This window comes from Phalacrocorax carbo, chromosome Z (assembly GCF_963921805.1).
Source record: "Phalacrocorax carbo chromosome Z, bPhaCar2.1, whole genome shotgun sequence".
NCBI classification, from domain to species: Eukaryota; Metazoa; Chordata; class Aves; order Suliformes; family Phalacrocoracidae; genus Phalacrocorax; species Phalacrocorax carbo.
In genome coordinates, this window is record NC_087548.1 from 85,712,439 (window position 1) to 85,733,358 (window position 20,920).

Below are 20,920 nucleotides of genomic sequence, written 5' to 3' on the forward strand. Positions count from 1 at the left end.
GTCCCCTGTGGGGTCACAGGTCCTGCCAGCAAACCTGCTCCAGCATGGGCTCCTCTCTCCATGGGTCCACAGGTCCTGCCAGGAGCCTGCTCCAGCAGGGGCTTCCCATCGGGTCACAGCTGCTGTCAGACATGTCTGCTGGCTCCAGCATGGTGTCCTCCATGGGCTGCAGGGAGATACCTGCTGCAGTGTTAACCTCCATGGGCTGCAGGGGCACAGCCTGCCTCACCATGGTCTTGACCATGGGCTGCAGGGGAATTTATTCTCCGGCACCTGGAACACCTCCTCCCCCTCCTTCTTCAGTGACCTTGGTGTCTGCAGGGTTGTTTCTCTCACATTTTCTCACGCTCCCCTCTACAGCTGCTGCACAGTGGTCTTTACCCCTTCTTAAATATGCAATCACCAATGTTGCTGCTTGGGTGTCATTTGGCCAGGGGTGGGTCTGTCTTGGAGCTGACTGAAAGTGGCTCTGCCTGATGTGGGCTCAGCTTCTCAAGTGAAAGGGGGAAGGGGCTTTTAGGATGCAAAAACAAAAGTTAACTGTTCTGTTGCTGAATGCTTATCCAGCTGAAAGTTAATTGTTGCGAAACACTTATCTGGCTGCTGTGTAAAATGATTAGCCAGGAGGCCTGGAATCCACCAGCGGACAAGTTCTTGATAAGGACAGAAACTTGTCTCAAAAACCAGCTAAAACTGACTTTGCAGTTTGGAAAAGAACCAAGGGATAATTAATTGAGTTTACGCAAAACCAAAAGATTACTAGCGGTGACGAAGAGGACTTGTCAGCCTTCATCCCCAAGGCCCCCTGTGACCACCACCAGGAGGCACTGCGCAAGCGCAGTTGAGAAAGATTTATGGAAATAACTCTTTTAGGCTAATTTAAGTGGGAAAAGGTCATGCATATGTATAGGCGTGTTGGCAAATCTTATGTATATGTAATGCTTTACTGTATAAATCCAAGACTATCATGCTGGTGTGCACAACCTTGGTGGGACCACCCCCGTGCTGCCCAGCACTGAATAAACATACCCACTTTACAATCTTACAGATTGTGGAGTCTGCTTTCCGCACATCAAATGTCTTCTCACAGAAGGCACCCCTGCGCATCCTGCCCTTGCCACCCCCCTTACAAAGACCTTGCCGCTTAAACTCAATGCAAATTTTCAGAGAAGAGCCATGAGAACAATTGAAAGATGGTGAGAAGAGGCCTAATGATGAGAGACTCAATCTGGTTAACTTCTCCGGGACATGCTAAGACATCAGAGAATGGAAGCTTGGTACAAAAGGAGGCTTCAGCACAGCAAGAAATCTTTAAGAGTCTCTAGCTGATGTTAGGTAAACTCAAATAAAAGGTAAGGTGGGTTTTGGTTTGGGTTTTTTTTGTTTTGTCTTTTAACTGACTTGCAAAAGTATGGATTCATATGTCAGGGACTTATTTTAAAGGTGCATTTAGTACTTTAAAAGTTACTTGCTTTAGTTTAAGTAGTTTATCTGGCCAACGTTATACAAGAGTTCACAGTGCCTTCTGTCTTCATAATGGCATAACTACTCTGTGGCTTCCCCTGATACGGTCATTAGCTGCCTTTGTCTTGCTAATTCAGCCTGCAGGTTTCCATAGGCCTCTTCTGTGCCAAAGTGTCTAAATATACCTGCTGGCAAAACTGTTCATCTTCCTCTGCAGATGACTGGATGATTTCCTCCTCTTAAGAATGCTAGCTAGGCGTTCATTATTGTTCTTATTTGGGTTGCGATCTGTCTCCTGCCTCCTGTGAGTGTGCATAACACATCAGCTTCCTGCTGGTTGTCCTGCTTGTTTGACTGAGCCATGCATCTAATCACTAGGTCCATTCTACCTTCTTTTTGAGAGTGATTCCAAATCCTTTTCTGTATGTGGTTCCATTTCACCTCCAGCTCTTCTGCATGGAGATGTTCTCTGGGAGGAACGTGGGCTTTATACAGCATGCACAGAGGACATACACACACGTGCATGTACCCAGCATGCATATTTCATGTGCACAAAAATGCTATGCGCGTGCATGCTGCATGCACACACACAGGGTGCATGTGCACACAAGGAGACACATATGGGGTGCAAACAGAAGGTGCACTGCACATTCAGAGTGCGTGCACACCCATACTCCAAACCTCGTCTTGCACACAGAGTATAATGTGCAGTGTTCACATACACAAAGCATGCACACATATGCATACCTTGCTGGTGCATGTGTGCGCATGCATGTACACACACAGGGTGCACACACACAAAACATACATACAGTTAGATCATGCACACTCTACAGTATGCGTGCATGCGTAATGCACCCAGCTGTGCACACTGCATGCAGCGTGCACCTTCCCATCTGCCCGCATGCATACACCGTGATGCATGCACACATAGAATCCACCTCCCACAGGTGCACATGCAAACTCACTTCTCCATGCATGCATGCATACCCTTCACACATACACATATGCAGGTATATACACATGCACACACACACAAACACAGCCCGTTAACACCCCACATGCTCCTGAGCTACCCACATGGACATAGCTTATCACACCCACCTGTGCCTGGCCCACGCTCGCCTTTCTGTGTGTGCTCCCACAGCACAGCAGCAGCCACTTGGGCCTTTCCTTCCATGCCTGACCATGTGGACATCGTTCATTGGCATGTCCCACCTGTGCCTCCTCGTGCCTGTGCTGGTTTAGGGCATGATGGATCTTACCTGATAAAAACCTTCCCTATAGGATGTGTCAAGCCAGCCTTGGATCCACTGATTGCACGGACCATATGGGAAGTCCAAGGCAAATGGACTTGGTGTTGACAGCCATATTGTAGACAGAACCTCTATGTAGATGAAGCCTGCTCTTAGTGTGCTCAGAGTGCCTGGACACTGCTTCAAGAGAATCCTCTGCCTTGCTGTCATTTGCTCTTTTCCACCCAGACCAGGAGATGATAAGCCCCCAACTCTTAACACAGGCCCAGTCTGCGGAGCAGTTGATGCATCCTCCTGTAAAGAGGTAGGGAGTGCTTACTGGCAAGCATTTGGAGTCTGAAGTGCTTCAGCTGTTGCTGCTATGAGGAAAGGCAGATCATCTGGAGTCATCCCCGAATGCTGACATATGGGACATATGTCATATGGGTTAGGTGTTAGAAGGTCTGGTTAAGGTTATGCTTAGGGTTAGTCCCTTGCATTAGTCTTACGGTTAAGGTTAGGGTTGAGTTTAGTGGTTAGAGTTAGGGTGAGGGTCGTTTGGTTTATGGTGAGGGTGAGGTTTAGGCTTAGTTTTAGGTTCAGGCTCAGGGTTAGGTTGTGGTTTAGGGTTAGGGTTTAGCGCTACAGTTCAGGCTTGGATTAGGCTTAGGCTTAGGGTTAGAGTTAGGGTTCTTGTTAGGGTTCTGGTTAGGGTTCGTGTTCGTGTAAGGGTTAGAGTAATGGTTGCGGTTTAGGATAGGGTTAGGTTTTGTGTTAGAGTCAGGATTTCTTGTTAGAGTTAGCATTTAGAGATAGGATTGGTCTTAATTTTCTGGCCTCAGGGATAGGGATAGGTTCAGGGCCATTACAGTTAGGGTTAGGGATAGGGTTTGGGTTAGCAGATACAGTTATGGTTATGCTTAGGTTTCAGGCCATTAGAGTTAGGGTTAGTGTAAGGGTTTAGGCTTAGTGTTAGTGTAAGTGTTTTTGGTTAGGGTTAAGTTCGATTTCGGGTTAAAGTTAGGCTTAGGGTTAGGGTTATGGTTTCCTGTTAGGTTTAGGGTTAGGGTTTAGCACTAGGCTTATGATTAGTGTTAGGGTTTGCCTTAGGGTAATGGTTGCGATTTGGGATAGGGTTAGGTTTTGGGTTAGATTCTGGATTACTTGTTAGGCTTAGCAGTTACCGGTAGGGTTAGGGTTAGTTTTCTGGCCTCAGGGATAGGGATAGGTTTAGGGCCATAACGGTTAGCGTTAATGTTCGTGTTAGGGTTCGGTTTCGGGTTAGCTGTTATGTGCTATGTTTACGGTTAGATTTAGGGTTAGTCACTGCCATTAGTCTTAGGGTTAAGGTTAGGGTTAGGGCTACGTTTATGGGTTAGTGTTAGTTTTAGGGTTAGGGTTAGGGTTTAGGCTTACGATTATTGTTAGGGTTGGGGTCAGGGTTAGTGATTAGTGCCAGCAGTTACCGTTAGGGTTAGGGCTAGGTTTTGGGCCATTAGGCTTAGGGTTAGGTTTTGGGCCATTAGGGCTAGGGATACGGTTCGGGCCATTACCCTAGAGGGTTAATGTTAAACTTACAGTTCGGTTTTGGGTTAGGTGTTAGAAGGTCTGGTTAAGGTTATGCTTAGGGTTAGTCCCTTGCATTAGTCTTACGGTTAAGGTTAGGGTTGAGTTTAGTGGTTAGAGTTAGGGTGAGGGTCGTTTGGTTTATGGTGAGGGTGAGGTTTAGGCTTAGTTTTAGGTTCATTCTCAGGGTTAGGTTGTGGTTTAGGGTTAGGGTTTAGGGCTACAGTTCGGGCTTGGATTAGGCTTAGGCTTAGGGTTAGAGTTAGGGTTCTTGTTAGGGTTCTGGTTAGGGTTCGTGTTCGTGTAAGGGTTCGAGTAATGGTTGTGGTTTAGGATAGGGTTAGGTTTTGTGTTAGAGTCAGGATTTCTTGTTAGAGTTAGCATTTAGAGATAGGATTGGTCTTAATTTTCTGGTCTCAGGGATAGGGATAGGTTCAGGGCCATTACAGTTAGGGTTAGGGATAGGGTTTGGGTTAGCAGATACAGTTATGGTTATGCTTAGGTTTCAGGCCATTAGAGTTAGGGTTAGTGTAAGGGTTTAGGCTTAGTGTTAGTGTAAGTGTTTTTGGTTAGGGTTAAGTTCGATTTCGGGTTAAAGTTAGGCTTAGGGTTAGGGTTATGGTTTCCTGTTAGGTTTAGGGTTAGGGTTTAGCGCTAGGCTTATGATTAGTGTTAGGGTTTGCCTTAGGGTAATGGTTGCGATTTGGGATAGGGTTAGGTTTTGGGTTAGATTCCGGATTACTTGTTAGGCTTAGCAGTTACCGGTAGGGTTAGGGTTAGTTTTCTGGCCTCAGGGATAGGGATAGGTTTAGGGCCATAACGGTTAGCGTTAATGTTCGTGTTAGGGTTCGGTTTCGGGTTAGCTGTTATGTGCTATGTTTACGGTTAGATTTAGGGTTAGTCACTGCCATTAGTCTTAGGGTTAAGGTTAGGGTTGGGGCTACGTTTATGGGTTAGTGTTAGTTTTAGGGTTAGGGTTAGGGTTTAGGCTTATGATTATTGTTAAGGTTGGGGTCAGGGTTAGTGATTAGTGCCAGCAGTTACCATTAGGGTTAGGGCTAGGTTTTGGGCCATTAGGCTTAGGGTTAGGTTTTGGGCCATTAGGGCTAGGGATACGGTTCGGGCCATTACCCTAAAGGGTTAATGTTAAACTTACAGTTCGGTTTTGGGTTAGGTGTTAGAAGGTCTGGTTAAGGTTATGCTTAGGGTTAGTCCCTTGCATTAGTCTTACGGTTAAGGTTAGGGTTGAGTTTAGTGGTTAGAGTTAGGGTGAGGGTCGTTTGGTTTATGGTGAGGGTGAGGTTTAGGCTTAGTTTTAGGTTCATTCTCAGGGTTAGGTTGTGGTTTAGGGTTAGGGTTTAGGGCTACAGTTCGGGCTTGGATTAGGCTTAGGCTTAGGGTTAGAGTTAGGGTTCTTGTTAGGGTTCTGGTTAGGGTTCGTGTTCGTGTAAGGGTTAGAGTAATGGTTGCGGTTTAGGATAGGGTTAGGTTTTGTGTTAGAGTCAGGATTTCTTGTTAGAGTTAGCATTTAGAGATAGGATTGGTCTTAATTTTCTGGTCTCAGGGATAGGGATAGGTTCAGGGCCATTACAGTTAGGGTTAGGGATAGGGTTTGGGTTAGCAGATACAGTTATGGTTATGCTTAGGTTTCAGGCCATTAGAGTTAGGGTTAGTGTAAGGGTTTAGGCTTAGTGTTAGTGTAAGTGTTTTTGGTTAGGGTTAAGTTCGATTTCGGGTTAAAGTTAGGCTTAGGGTTAGGGTTATGGTTTCCTGTTAGGTTTAGGGTTAGGGTTTAGCACTAGGCTTATGATTAGTGTTAGGGTTTGCCTTAGGGTAATGGTTGCGATTTGGGATAGGGTTAGGTTTTGGGTTAGATTCCGGATTACTTGTTAGGCTTAGCAGTTACCGGTAGGGTTAGGGTTAGTTTTCTGGCCTCAGGGATAGGGATAGGTTTAGGGCCATAACGGTTAGCGTTAATGTTCGTGTTAGGGTTCGGTTTCGGGTTAGCTGTTATGTGCTATGTTTACGGTTAGATTTAGGGTTAGTCACTGCCATTAGTCTTAGGGTTAAGGTTAGGGTTGGGGCTACGTTTATGGGTTAGTGTTAGTTTTAGGGTTAGGGTTAGGGTTTAGGCTTATGATTATTGTTAAGGTTGGGGTCAGGGTTAGTGATTAGTGCCAGCAGTTACCATTAGGGTTAGGGCTAGGTTTTGGGCCATTAGGCTTAGGGTTAGGTTTTGGGCCATTAGGGCTAGGGATACGGTTCGGGCCATTACCCTAAAGGGTTAATGTTAAACTTACAGTTCGGTTTTGGGTTAGGTGTTAGAAGGTCTGGTTAAGGTTATGCTTAGGGTTAGTCCCTTGCATTAGTCTTACGGTTAAGGTTAGGGTTGAGTTTAGTGGTTAGAGTTAGGGTGAGGGTCGTTTGGTTTATGGTGAGGGTGAGGTTTAGGCTTAGTTTTAGGTTCAGGCTCAGGGTTAGGTTGTGGTTTAGGGTTAGGGTTTAGGGCTACAGTTCGGGCTTGGATTAGGCTTAGGCTTAGGGTTAGAGTTAGGGTTCTTGTTAGGGTTCTGGTTAGGGTTCGTGTTCGTGTAAGGGTTCGAGTAATGGTTGCGGTTTAGGATAGGGTTAGGTTTTGTGTTAGAGTCAGGATTTCTTGTTAGAGTTAGCATTTAGAGATAGGATTGGTCTTAATTTTCTGGTCTCAGGGATAGGGATAGGTTCAGGGCCATTACAGTTAGGGTTAGGGATAGGGTTTGGGTTAGCAGATACAGTTATGGTTATGCTTAGGTTTCAGGCCATTAGAGTTAGGGTTAGTGTAAGGGTTTAGGCTTAGTGTTAGTGTAAGTGTTTTTGGTTAGGGTTAAGTTCGATTTCGGGTTAAAGTTAGGCTTAGGGTTAGGGTTATGGTTTCCTGTTAGGTTTAGGGTTAGGGTTTAGCACTAGGCTTATTATTAGTGTTAGGGTTTGCCTTAGGGTAATGGTTGTGATTTGGGATAGGGTTAGGTTTTGGGTTAGATTCTGGATTACTTGTTAGGCTTAGCAGTTACCGGTAGGGTTAGGGTTAGTTTTCTGGCCTCAGGGATAGGGATAGGTTTAGGGCCATAACGGTTAGCGTTAATGTTCGTGTTAGGGTTCGGTTTCGGGTTAGCTGTTATGTGCTATGTTTACGGTTAGATTTAGGGTTAGTCACTGCCATTAGTCTTAGGGTTAAGGTTAGGGTTAGGGCTACGTTTATGGGTTAGTGTTAGTTTTAGGGTTAGGGTTAGGGTTTAGGCTTACGATTATTGTTAGGGTTGGGGTCAGGGTTAGTGATTAGTGCCAGCAGTTACCATTAGGGTTAGGGCTAGGTTTTGGGCCATTAGGCTTAGGGTTAGGTTTTGGGCCATTAGGGCTAGGGATACGGTTCGGGCCATTACCCTAGAGGGTTAATGTTAAACTTACAGTTCGGTTTTGGGTTAGGTGTTAGAAGGTCTGGTTAAGGTTATGCTTAGGGTTAGTCCCTTGCATTAGTCTTACGGTTAAGGTTAGGGTTGAGTTTAGTGGTTAGAGTTAGGGTGAGGGTCGTTTGGTTTATGGTGAGGGTGAGGTTTAGGCTTAGTTTTAGGTTCAGGCTCAGGGTTAGGTTGTGGTTTAGGGTTAGGGTTTAGGGCTACAGTTCGGGCTTGGATTAGGCTTAGGCTTAGGGTTAGAGTTAGGGTTCTTGTTAGGGTTCTGGTTAGGGTTCGTGTTCGTGTAAGGGTTAGAGTAATGGTTGCGGTTTAGGATAGGGTTAGGTTTTGTGTTAGAGTCAGGATTTCTTGTTAGAGTTAGCATTTAGAGATAGGATTGGTCTTAATTTTCTGGTCTCAGGGATAGGGATAGGTTCAGGGCCATTACAGTTAGGGTTAGGGATAGGGTTTGGGTTAGCAGATACAGTTATGGTTATGCTTAGGTTTCAGGCCATTAGAGTTAGGGTTAGTGTAAGGGTTTAGGCTTAGTGTTAGTGTAAGTGTTTTTGGTTAGGGTTAAGTTCGATTTCGGGTTAAAGTTAGGCTTAGGGTTAGGGTTATGGTTTCCTGTTAGGTTTAGGGTTAGGGTTTAGCACTAGGCTTATGATTAGTGTTAGGGTTTGCCTTAGGGTAATGGTTGTGATTTGGGATAGGGTTAGGTTTTGGGTTAGATTCTGGATTACTTGTTAGGCTTAGCAGTTACCGGTAGGGTTAGGGTTAGTTTTCTGGCCTCAGGGATAGGGATAGGTTTAGGGCCATAACGGTTAGCGTTAATGTTCGTGTTAGGGTTCGGTTTCGGTTTAGCTGTTATGTGCTATGTTTACGGTTAGATTTAGGGTTAGTCACTGCCATTAGTCTTAGGGTTAAGGTTAGGGTTAGGGCTACGTTTATGGGTTAGTGTTAGTTTTAGGGTTAGGGTTAGGGTTTAGGCTTACGATTATTGTTAGGGTTGGGGTCAGGGTTAGTGATTAGTGCCAGCAGTTACCATTAGGGTTAGGGCTAGGTTTTGGGCCATTAGGCTTAGGGTTAGGTTTTGGGCCATTAGGGCTAGGGATACGGTTCGGGCCATTACCCTAAAGGGTTAATGTTAAACTTACAGTTCGGTTTTGGGTTAGGTGTTAGAAGGTCTGGTTAAGGTTATGCTTAGGGTTAGTCCCTTGCATTAGTCTTACGGTTAAGGTTAGGGTTGAGTTTAGTGGTTAGAGTTAGGGTGAGGGTCGTTTGGTTTATGGTGAGGGTGAGGTTTAGGCTTAGTTTTAGGTTCAGGCTCAGGGTTAGGTTGTGGTTTAGGGTTAGGGTTTAGGGCTACAGTTCGGGCTTGGATTAGGCTTAGGCTTAGGGTTAGAGTTAGGGTTCTTGTTAGGGTTCTGGTTAGGGTTCGTGTTCATGTAAGGGTTCGAGTAATGGTTGTGGTTTAGGATAGGGTTAGGTTTTGTGTTAGAGTCAGGATTTCTTGTTAGAGTTAGCATTTAGAGATAGGATTGGTCTTAATTTTCTGGTCTCAGGGATAGGGATAGGTTCAGGGCCATTACAGTTAGGGTTAGGGATAGGGTTTGGGTTAGCAGATACAGTTATGGTTATGCTTAGGTTTCAGGCCATTAGAGTTAGGGTTAGTGTAAGGGTTTAGGCTTAGTGTTAGTGTAAGTGTTTTTGGTTAGGGTTAAGTTCGATTTCGGGTTAAAGTTAGGCTTAGGGTTAGGGTTATGGTTTCCTGTTAGGTTTAGGGTTAGGGTTTAGCACTAGGCTTATGATTAGTGTTAGGGTTTGCCTTAGGGTAATGGTTGTGATTTGGGATAGGGTTAGGTTTTGGGTTAGTTTCTGGATTACTTGTTAGGCTTAGCAGTTACCGGTAGGGTTAGGGTTAGTTTTCTGGCCTCAGGGATAGGGATAGGTTTAGGGCCATAACGGTTAGCGTTAATGTTCGTGTTAGGGTTCGGTTTCGGGTTAGCTGTTATGTGCTATGTTTACGGTTAGATTTAGGGTTAGTCACTGCCATTAGTCTTAGGGTTAAGGTTAGGGTTAGGGCTACGTTTATGGGTTAGTGTTAGTTTTAGGGTTAGGGTTAGGGTTTAGGCTTACGATTATTGTTAGGGTTGGGGTCAGGGTTAGTGATTAGTGCCAGCAGTTACCATTAGGGTTAGGGCTAGGTTTTGGGCCATTAGGCTTAGGGTTAGGTTTTGGGCCATTAGGGCTAGGGATACGGTTCGGGCCATTACCCTAGAGGGTTAATGTTAAACTTACAGTTCGGTTTTGGGTTAGGTGTTAGAAGGTCTGGTTAAGGTTATGCTTAGGGTTAGTCCCTTGCATTAGTCTTACGGTTAAGGTTAGGGTTGAGTTTAGTGGTTAGAGTTAGGGTGAGGGTCGTTTGGTTTATGGTGAGGGTGAGGTTTAGGCTTAGTTTTAGGTTCATTCTCAGGGTTAGGTTGTGGTTTAGGGTTAGGGTTTAGGGCTACAGTTCGGGCTTGGATTAGGCTTAGGCTTAGGGTTAGAGTTAGGGTTCTTGTTAGGGTTCTGGTTAGGGTTCGTGTTCGTGTAAGGGTTCGAGTAATGGTTGCGGTTTAGGATAGGGTTAGGTTTTGTGTTAGAGTCAGGATTTCTTGTTAGAGTTAGCATTTAGAGATAGGATTGGTCTTAATTTTCTGGTCTCAGGGATAGGGATAGGTTCAGGGCCATTACAGTTAGGGTTAGGGATAGGGTTTGGGTTAGCAGATACAGTTATGGTTATGCTTAGGTTTCAGGCCATTAGAGTTAGGGTTAGTGTAAGGGTTTAGGCTTAGTGTTAGTGTAAGTGTTTTTGGTTAGGGTTAAGTTCGATTTCGGGTTAAAGTTAGGCTTAGGGTTAGGGTTATGGTTTCCTGTTAGGTTTAGGGTTAGGGTTTAGCACTAGGCTTATTATTAGTGTTAGGGTTTGCCTTAGGGTAATGGTTGTGATTTGGGATAGGGTTAGGTTTTGGGTTAGATTCTGGATTACTTGTTAGGCTTAGCAGTTACCGGTAGGGTTAGGGTTAGTTTTCTGGCCTCAGGGATAGGGATAGGTTTAGGGCCATAACGGTTAGCGTTAATGTTCGTGTTAGGGTTCGGTTTCGGTTTAGCTGTTATGTGCTATGTTTACGGTTAGATTTAGGGTTAGTCACTGCCATTAGTCTTAGGGTTAAGGTTAGGGTTAGGGCTACGTTTATGGGTTAGTGTTAGTTTTAGGGTTAGGGTTAGGGTTTAGGCTTACGATTATTGTTAGGGTTGGGGTCAGGGTTAGTGATTAGTGCCAGCAGTTACCGTTAGGGTTAGGGCTAGGTTTTGGGCCATTAGGCTTAGGGTTAGGTTTTGGGCCATTAGGGCTAGGGATACGGTTCGGGCCATTACCCTAGAGGGTTAATGTTAAACTTACAGTTCGGTTTTGGGTTAGGTGTTAGAAGGTCTGGTTAAGGTTATGCTTAGGGTTAGTCCCTTGCATTAGTCTTACGGTTAAGGTTAGGGTTGAGTTTAGTGGTTAGAGTTAGGGTGAGGGTCGTTTGGTTTATGGTGAGGGTGAGGTTTAGGCTTAGTTTTAGGTTCAGGCTCAGGGTTAGGTTGTGGTTTAGGGTTAGGGTTTAGGGCTACAGTTCGGGCTTGGATTAGGCTTAGGCTTAGGGTTAGAGTTAGGGTTCTTGTTAGGGTTCTGGTTAGGGTTCGTGTTCGTGTAAGGGTTCGAGTAATGGTTGTGGTTTAGGATAGGGTTAGGTTTTGTGTTAGAGTCAGGATTTCTTGTTAGAGTTAGCATTTAGAGATAGGATTGGTCTTAATTTTCTGGTCTCAGGGATAGGGATAGGTTCAGGGCCATTACAGTTAGGGTTAGGGATAGGGTTTGGGTTAGCAGATACAGTTATGGTTATGCTTAGGTTTCAGGCCATTAGAGTTAGGGTTAGTGTAAGGGTTTAGGCTTAGTGTTAGTGTAAGTGTTTTTGGTTAGGGTTAAGTTCGATTTCGGGTTAAAGTTAGGCTTAGGGTTAGGGTTATGGTTTCCTGTTAGGTTTAGGGTTAGGGTTTAGCACTAGGCTTATGATTAGTGTTAGGGTTTGCCTTAGGGTAATGGTTGTGATTTGGGATAGGGTTAGGTTTTGGGTTAGATTCTGGATTACTTGTTAGGCTTAGCAGTTACCGGTAGGGTTAGGGTTAGTTTTCTGGCCTCAGGGATAGGGATAGGTTTAGGGCCATAACGGTTAGCGTTAATGTTCGTGTTAGGGTTCGGTTTCGGGTTAGCTGTTATGTGCTATGTTTACGGTTAGATTTAGGGTTAGTCACTGCCATTAGTCTTAGGGTTAAGGTTAGGGTTAGGGCTACGTTTATGGGTTAGTGTTAGTTTTAGGGTTAGGGTTAGGGTTTAGGCTTACGATTATTGTTAGGGTTGGGGTCAGGGTTAGTGATTAGTGCCAGCAGTTACCGTTAGGGTTAGGGCTAGGTTTTGGGCCATTAGGCTTAGGGTTAGGTTTTGGGCCATTAGGGCTAGGGATACGGTTCGGGCCATTACCCTAGAGGGTTAATGTTAAACTTACAGTTCGGTTTTGGGTTAGGTGTTAGAAGGTCTGGTTAAGGTTATGCTTAGGGTTAGTCCCTTGCATTAGTCTTACGGTTAAGGTTAGGGTTGAGTTTAGTGGTTAGAGTTAGGGTGAGGGTCGTTTGGTTTATGGTGAGGGTGAGGTTTAGGCTTAGTTTTAGGTTCAGGCTCAGGGTTAGGTTGTGGTTTAGGGTTAGGGTTTAGGGCTACAGTTCGGGCTTGGATTAGGCTTAGGCTTAGGGTTAGAGTTAGGGTTCTTGTTAGGGTTCTGGTTAGGGTTCGTGTTCGTGTAAGGGTTCGAGTAATGGTTGCGGTTTAGGATAGGGTTAGGTTTTGTGTTAGAGTCAGGATTTCTTGTTAGAGTTAGCATTTAGAGATAGGATTGGTCTTAATTTTCTGGTCTCAGGGATAGGGATAGGTTCAGGGCCATTACAGTTAGGGTTAGGGATAGGGTTTGGGTTAGCAGATACAGTTATGGTTATGCTTAGGTTTCAGGCCATTAGAGTTAGGGTTAGTGTAAGGGTTTAGGCTTAGTGTTAGTGTAAGTGTTTTTGGTTAGGGTTAAGTTCGATTTCGGGTTAAAGTTAGGCTTAGGGTTAGGGTTATGGTTTCCTGTTAGGTTTAGGGTTAGGGTTTAGCACTAGGCTTATGATTAGTGTTAGGGTTTGCCTTAGGGTAATGGTTGCGATTTGGGATAGGGTTAGGTTTTGGGTTAGATTCTGGATTACTTGTTAGGCTTAGCAGTTACCGGTAGGGTTAGGGTTAGTTTTCTGGCCTCAGGGATAGGGATAGGTTTAGGGCCATAACGGTTAGCGTTAATGTTCGTGTTAGGGTTCGGTTTCGGGTTAGCTGTTATGTGCTATGTTTACGGTTAGATTTAGGGTTAGTCACTGCCATTAGTCTTAGGGTTAAGGTTAGGGTTGGGGCTACGTTTATGGGTTAGTGTTAGTTTTAGGGTTAGGGTTAGGGTTTAGGCTTATGATTATTGTTAGGGTTGGGGTCAGGGTTAGTGATTAGTGCCAGCAGTTACCGTTAGGGTTAGGGCTAGGTTTTGGGCCATTAGGCTTAGGGTTAGGTTTTGGGCCATTAGGGCTAGGGATACGGTTCGGGCCATTACCCTAAAGGGTTAATGTTAAACTTACAGTTCGGTTTTGGGTTAGGTGTTAGAAGGTCTGGTTAAGGTTATGCTTAGGGTTAGTCCCTTGCATTAGTCTTACGGTTAAGGTTAGGGTTGAGTTTAGTGGTTAGAGTTAGGGTGAGGGTCGTTTGGTTTATGGTGAGGGTGAGGTTTAGGCTTAGTTTTAGGTTCAGGCTCAGGGTTAGGTTGTGGTTTAGGGTTAGGGTTTAGGGCTACAGTTCGGGCTTGGATTAGGCTTAGGCTTAGGGTTAGAGTTAGGGTTCTTGTTAGGGTTCTGGTTAGGGTTCGTGTTCGTGTAAGGGTTCGAGTAATGGTTGCGGTTTAGGATAGGGTTAGGTTTTGTGTTAGAGTCAGGATTTCTTGTTAGAGTTAGCATTTAGTGATAGGATTGGTCTTAATTTTCTGGTCTCAGGGATAGGGATAGGTTCAGGGCCATTACAGTTAGGGTTAGGGATAGGGTTTGGGTTAGCAGATACAGTTATGGTTATGCTTAGGTTTCAGGCCATTAGAGTTAGGGTTAGTGTAAGGGTTTAGGCTTAGTGTTAGTGTAAGTGTTTTTGGTTAGGGTTAAGTTCGATTTCGGGTTAAAGTTAGGCTTAGGGTTAGGGTTATGGTTTCCTGTTAGGTTTAGGGTTAGGGTTTAGCACTAGGCTTATGATTAGTGTTAGGGTTTGCCTTAGGGTAATGGTTGTGATTTGGGATAGGGTTAGGTTTTGGGTTAGATTCTGGATTACTTGTTAGGCTTAGCAGTTACCGGTAGGGTTAGGGTTAGTTTTCTGGCCTCAGGGATAGGGATAGGTTTAGGGCCATAACGGTTAGCGTTAATGTTCGTGTTAGGGTTCGGTTTCGGGTTAGCTGTTATGTGCTATGTTTACGGTTAGATTTAGGGTTAGTCACTGCCATTAGTCTTAGGGTTAAGGTTAGGGTTAGGGCTACGTTTATGGGTTAGTGTTAGTTTTAGGGTTAGGGTTAGGGTTTAGGCTTACGATTATTGTTAGGGTTGGGGTCAGGGTTAGTGATTAGTGCCAGCAGTTACCGTTAGGGTTAGGGCTAGGTTTTGGGCCATTAGGCTTAGGGTTAGGTTTTGGGCCATTAGGGCTAGGGATACGGTTCGGGCCATTACCCTAGAGGGTTAATGTTAAACTTACAGTTCGGTTTTGGGTTAGGTGTTAGAAGGTCTGGTTAAGGTTATGCTTAGGGTTAGTCCCTTGCATTAGTCTTACGGTTAAGGTTAGGGTTGAGTTTAGTGGTTAGAGTTAGGGTGAGGGTCGTTTGGTTTATGGTGAGGGTGAGGTTTAGGCTTAGTTTTAGGTTCAGGCTCAGGGTTAGGTTGTGGTTTAGGGTTAGGGTTTAGGGCTACAGTTCGGGCTTGGATTAGGCTTAGGCTTAGGGTTAGAGTTAGGGTTCTTGTTAGGGTTCTGGTTAGGGTTCGTGTTCGTGTAAGGGTTAGAGTAATGGTTGCGGTTTAGGATAGGGTTAGGTTTTGTGTTAGAGTCAGGATTTCTTGTTAGAGTTAGCATTTAGAGATAGGATTGGTCTTAATTTTCTGGTCTCAGGGATAGGGATAGGTTCAGGGCCATTACAGTTAGGGTTAGGGATAGGGTTTGGGTTAGCAGATACAGTTATGGTTATGCTTAGGTTTCAGGCCATTAGAGTTAGGGTTAGTGTAAGGGTTTAGGCTTAGTGTTAGTGTAAGTGTTTTTGGTTAGGGTTAAGTTCGATTTCGGGTTAAAGTTAGGCTTAGGGTTAGGGTTATGGTTTCCTGTTAGGTTTAGGGTTAGGGTTTAGCGCTAGGCTTATGATTAGTGTTAGGGTTTGCCTTAGGGTAATGGTTGCGATTTGGGATAGGGTTAGGTTTTGGGTTAGATTCTGGATTACTTGTTAGGCTTAGCAGTTACCGGTAGGGTTAGGGTTAGTTTTCTGGCCTCAGGGATAGGGATAGGTTTAGGGCCATAACGGTTAGCGTTAATGTTCGTGTTAGGGTTCGGTTTCGGGTTAGCTGTTATGTGCTATGTTTACGGTTAGATTTAGGGTTAGTCACTGCCATTAGTCTTAGGGTTAAGGTTAGGGTTGGGGCTACGTTTATGGGTTAGTGTTAGTTTTAGGGTTAGGGTTAGGGTTTAGGCTTATGATTATTGTTAGGGTTGGGGTCAGGGTTAGTGATTAGTGCCAGCAGTTACCATTAGGGTTAGGGCTAGGTTTTGGGCCATTAGGCTTAGGGTTAGGTTTTGGGCCATTAGGGCTAGGGATACGGTTCGGGCCATTACCCTAAAGGGTTAATGTTAAACTTACAGTTCGGTTTTGGGTTAGGTGTTAGAAGGTCTGGTTAAGGTTATGCTTAGGGTTAGTCCCTTGCATTAGTCTTACGGTTAAGGTTAGGGTTGAGTTTAGTGGTTAGAGTTAGGGTGAGGGTCGTTTGGTTTATGGTGAGGGTGAGGTTTAGGCTTAGTTTTAGGTTCAGGCTCAGGGTTAGGTTGTGGTTTAGGGTTAGGGTTTAGGGCTACAGTTCGGGCTTGGATTAGGCTTAGGCTTAGGGTTAGAGTTAGGGTTCTTGTTAGGGTTCTGGTTAGGGTTCGTGTTCGTGTAAGGGTTCGAGTAATGGTTGCGGTTTAGGATAGGGTTAGGTTTTGTGTTAGAGTCAGGATTTCTTGTTAGAGTTAGCATTTAGAGATAGGATTGGTCTTAATTTTCTGGTCTCAGGGATAGGGATAGGTTCAGGGCCATTACAGTTAGGGTTAGGGATAGGGTTTGGGTTAGCAGATACAGTTATGGTTATGCTTAGGTTTCAGGCCATTAGAGTTAGGGTTAGTGTAAGGGTTTAGGCTTAGTGTTAGTGTAAGTGTTTTTGGTTAGGGTTAAGTTCGATTTCGGGTTAAAGTTAGGCTTAGGGTTAGGGTTATGGTTTCCTGTTAGGTTTAGGGTTAGGGTTTAGCACTAGGCTTATGATTAGTGTTAGGGTTTGCCTTAGGGTAATGGTTGTGATTTGGGATAGGGTTAGGTTTTGGGTTAGATTCTGGATTACTTGTTAGGCTTAGCAGTTACCGGTAGGGTTAGGGTTAGTTTTCTGGCCTCAGGGATAGGGATAGGTTTAGGGCCATAACGGTTAGCGTTAATGTTCGTGTTAGGGTTCGGTTTCGGGTTAGCTCTTATGTGCTATGTTTACGGTTAGATTTAGGGTTAGTCACTGCCATTAGTCTTAGGGTTAAGGTTAGGGTTAGGGCTACGTTTATGGGTTAGTGTTAGTTTTAGGGTTAGGGTTAGGGTTTAGGCTTACGATTATTGTTAGGGTTGGGGTCAGGGTTAGTGATTAGTGCCAGCAGTTACCGTTAGGGTTAGGGCTAGGTTTTGGGCCATTAGGCTTAGGGTTAGGTTTTGGGCCATTAGGGCTAGGGATACGGTTCGGGCCATTACCCTAGAGGGTTAATGTTAAACTTACAGTTCGGTTTTGGGTTAGGTGTTAGAAGGTCTGGTTAAGGTTATGCTTAGGGTTAGTCCCTTGCATTAGTCTTACGGTTAAGGTTAGGGTTGAGTTTAGTGGTTAGAGTTAGGGTGAGGGTCGTTTGGTTTATGGTGAGGGTGAGGTTTAGGCTTAGTTTTAGGTTCATTCTCAGAGTTAGGTTGTGGTTTAGGGTTAGGGTTTAGGGCTACAGTTCGGGCTTGGATTAGGCTTAGGCTTAGGGTTAGAGTTAGGGTTCTTGTTAGGGTTCTGGTTAGGGTTTGTGTTCGTGTAAGGGTTCGAGTAATGGTTGCGGTTTAGGATAGGGTTAGGTTTTGTGTTAGAGTCAGGATTTCTTGTTAGAGTTAGCATTTAGAGATAGGATTGGTCTTAATTTTCTGGTCTCAGGGATAGGGATAGGTTCAGGGCCATTACAGTTAGGGTTAGGGATAGGGTTTGGGTTAGCAGATACAGTTATGGTTATGCTTAGGTTTCAGGCCATTAGAGTTAGGGTTAGTGTAAGGGTTTAGGCTTAGTGTTAGTGTAAGTGTTTTTGGTTAGGGTTAAGTTCGATTTCGGGTTAAAGTTAGGCTTAGGGTTAGGGTTATGGTTTCCTGTTAGGTTTAGGGTTAGGGTTTAGCGCTAGGCTTATGATTAGTGTTAGGGTTTGCCTTAGGGTAATGGTTGCGATTTGGGATAGGGTTAGGTTTTGGGTTAGATTCCGGATTACTTGTTAGGCTTAGCAGTTACCGGTAGGGTTAGGGTTAGTTTTCTGGCCTCAGGGATAGGGATAGGTTTAGGGCCATAACGGTTAGCGTTAATGTTCGTGTTAGGGTTCGGTTTCGGGTTAGCTGTTATGTGCTATGTTTACGGTTAGATTTAGGGTTAGTCACTGCCATTAGTCTTAGGGTTAAGGTTAGGGTTGGGGCTACGTTTATGGGTTAGTGTTAGTTTTAGGGTTAGGGTTAGGGTTTAGGCTTATGATTATTGTTAAGGTTGGGGTCAGGGTTAGTGATTAGTGCCAGCAGTTACCATTAGGGTTAGGGCTAGGTTTTGGGCCATTAGGCTTAGGGTTAGGTTTTGGGCCATTAGGGCTAGGGATACGGTTCGGGCCATTACCCTAAAGGGTTAATGTTAAACTTACAGTTCGGTTTTGGGTTAGGTGTTAGAAGGTCTGGTTAAGGTTATGCTTAGGGTTAGTCCCTTGCATTAGTCTTACGGTTAAGGTTAGGGTTGAGTTTAGTGGTTAGAGTTAGGGTGAGGGTCGTTTGGTTTATGGTGAGGGTGAGGTTTAGGCTTAGTTTTAGGTTCAGGCTCAGGGTTAGGTTGTGGTTTAGGGTTAGGGTTTAGGGCTACAGTTCGGGCTTGGATTAGGCTTAGGCTTAGGGTTAGAGTTAGGGTTCTTGTTAGGGTTCTGGTTAGGGTTCGTGTTCGTGTAAGGGTTCGAGTAATGGTTGCGGTTTAGGATAGGGTTAGGTTTTGTGTTAGAGTCAGGATTTCTTGTTAGAGTTAGCATTTAGAGATAGGATTGGTCTTAATTTTCTGGTCTCAGGGATAGGGATAGGTTCAGGGCCATTACAGTTAGGGTTAGGGATAGGGTTTGGGTTAGCAGATACAGTTATGGTTATGCTTAGGTTTCAGGCCATTAGAGTTAGGGTTAGTGTAAGGGTTTAGGCTTAGTGTTAGTGTAAGTGTTTTTGGTTAGGGTTAAGTTCGATTTCGGGTTAAAGTTAGGCTTAGGGTTAGGGTTATGGTTTCCTGTTAGGTTTAGGGTTAGGGTTTAGCGCTAGGCTTATGATTAGTGTTAGGGTTTGCCTTAGGGTAATGGTTGCGATTTGGGATAGGGTTAGGTTTTGGGTTAGATTCTGGATTACTTGTTAGGCTTAGCAGTTACCGGTAGGGTTAGGGTTAGTTTTCTGGCCTCAGGGATAGGGATAGGTTTAGGGCCATAACGGTTAGCGTTAATGTTCGTGTTAGGGTTCGGTTTCGGGTTAGCTGTTATGTGCTATGTTTACGGTTAGATTTAGGGTTAGTCACTGCCATTAGTCTTAGGGTTAAGGTTAGGGTTGGGGCTACGTTTATGGGTTAGTGTTAGTTTTAGGGTTAGGGTTAGGGTTTAGGCTTATGATTATTGTTAGGGTTGGGGTCAGGGTTAGTGATTAGTGCCAGCAGTTACCGTTAGGGTTAGGGCTAGGTTTTGGGCCATTAGGCTTAGGGTTAGGTTTTGGGCCATTAGGGCTAGGGATACGGTTCGGGCCATTACCCTAGAGGGTTAATGTTAAACTTACAGTTCGGTTTTGGGTCAGGTGTTAGAAGGTCTGGTTAAGGTTATGCTTAGGGTTAGTCCCTTGCATTAGTCTTACGGTTAAGGTTAGGGTTGAGTTTAGTGGTTAGAGTTAGGGTGAGGGTCGTTTGGTTTATGGTGAGGGTGAGGTTTAGGCTTAGTTTTAGGTTCAGGCTCAGGGTTAGGTTGTGGTTTAGGGTTAGGGTTTAGGGCTACAGTTCGGGCTTGGATTAGGCTTAGGCTTAGGGTTAGAGTTAGGGTTCTTGTTAGGGTTCTGGTTAGGGTTCGTGTTCATGTAAGGGTTAGAGTAATGGTTGCGGTTTAGGATAGGGTTAGGTTTTGTGTTAGAGTCAGGATTTCTTGTTAGAGTTAGCATTTAGAGATAGGATTGGTCTTAATTTTCTGGTCTCAGGGATAGGGATAGGTTCAGGGCCATTACAGTTAGGGTTAGGGATAGGGTTTGGGTTAGCAGATACAGTTATGGTTATGCTTAGGTTTCAGGCCATTAGAGTTAGGGTTAGTGTAAGGGTTTAGGCTTAGTGTTAGTGTAAGTGTTTTTGGTTAGGGTTAAGTTCGATTTCGGGTTCAGGTTAGGCTTAGAGTTAGGGTTATGGTTTCCTGTTAGGTTTAGGGTTAGGGTTTAGCGCTAGGCTTATGATTAGTGTTAGGGTTTGCCTTAGGGTAATGGTTGCGATTTGGGATAGGGTTAGGTTTTGGGTTAGATTCCGGATTACTTGTTAGGCTTAGCAGTTACCGGTAGGGTTAGGGTTAGTTTTCTGGCCTCAGGGATAGGGATAGGTTTAGGGCCATAACGGTTAGCGTTAATGTTCGTGTTAGGGTTCGGTTTCGGGTTAGCTGTTATGTGCTATGTTTACGGTTAGATTTAGGGTTAGTCACTGCCATTAGTCTTAGGGTTAAGGTTAGGGTTGGGGCTACGTTTATGGGTTAGTGTTAGTTTTAGGGTTAGGGTTAGGGTTTAGGCTTATGATTATTGTTAAGGTTGGGGTCAGGGTTAGTGATTAGTGCCAGCAGTTACCATTAGGGTTAGGGCTAGGTTTTGGGCCATTAGGCTTAGGGTTAGGTTTTGGGCCATTAGGGCTAGGGATACGGTTCGGGCCATTACCCTAAAGGGTTAATGTTAAACTTACAGTTCGGTTTTGGGTTAGGTGTTAGAAGGTCTGGTTAAGGTTATGCTTAGGGTTAGTCCCTTGCATTAGTCTTACGGTTAAGGTTAGGGTTGAGTTTAGTGGTTAGAGTTAGGGTGAGGGTCGTTTGGTTTATGGTGAGGGTGAGGTTTAGGCTTAGTTTTAGGTTCAGGCTCAGGGTTAGGTTGTGGTTTAGGGTTAGGGTTTAGGGCTACAGTTCGGGCTTGGATTAGGCTTAGGCTTAGGGTTAGAGTTAGGGTTCTTGTTAGGGTTCTGGTTAGGGTTCGTGTTCGTGTAAGGGTTCGAGTAATGGTTGCGGTTTAGGATAGGGTTAGGTTTTGTGTTAGAGTCAGGATTTCTTGTTAGAGTTAGCATTTAGAGATAGGATTGGTCTTAATTTTCTGGTCTCAGGGATAGGGATAGGTTCAGGGCCATTACAGTTAGGGTTAGGGATAGGGTTTGGGTTAGCAGATACAGTTATGGTTATGCTTAGGTTTCAGGCCATTAGAGTTAGGGTTAGTGTAAGGGTTTAGGCTTAGTGTTAGTGTAAGTGTTTTTGGTTAGGGTTAAGTTCGATTTCGGGTTAAAGTTAGGCTTAGGGTTAGGGTTATGGTTTCCTGTTAGGTTTAG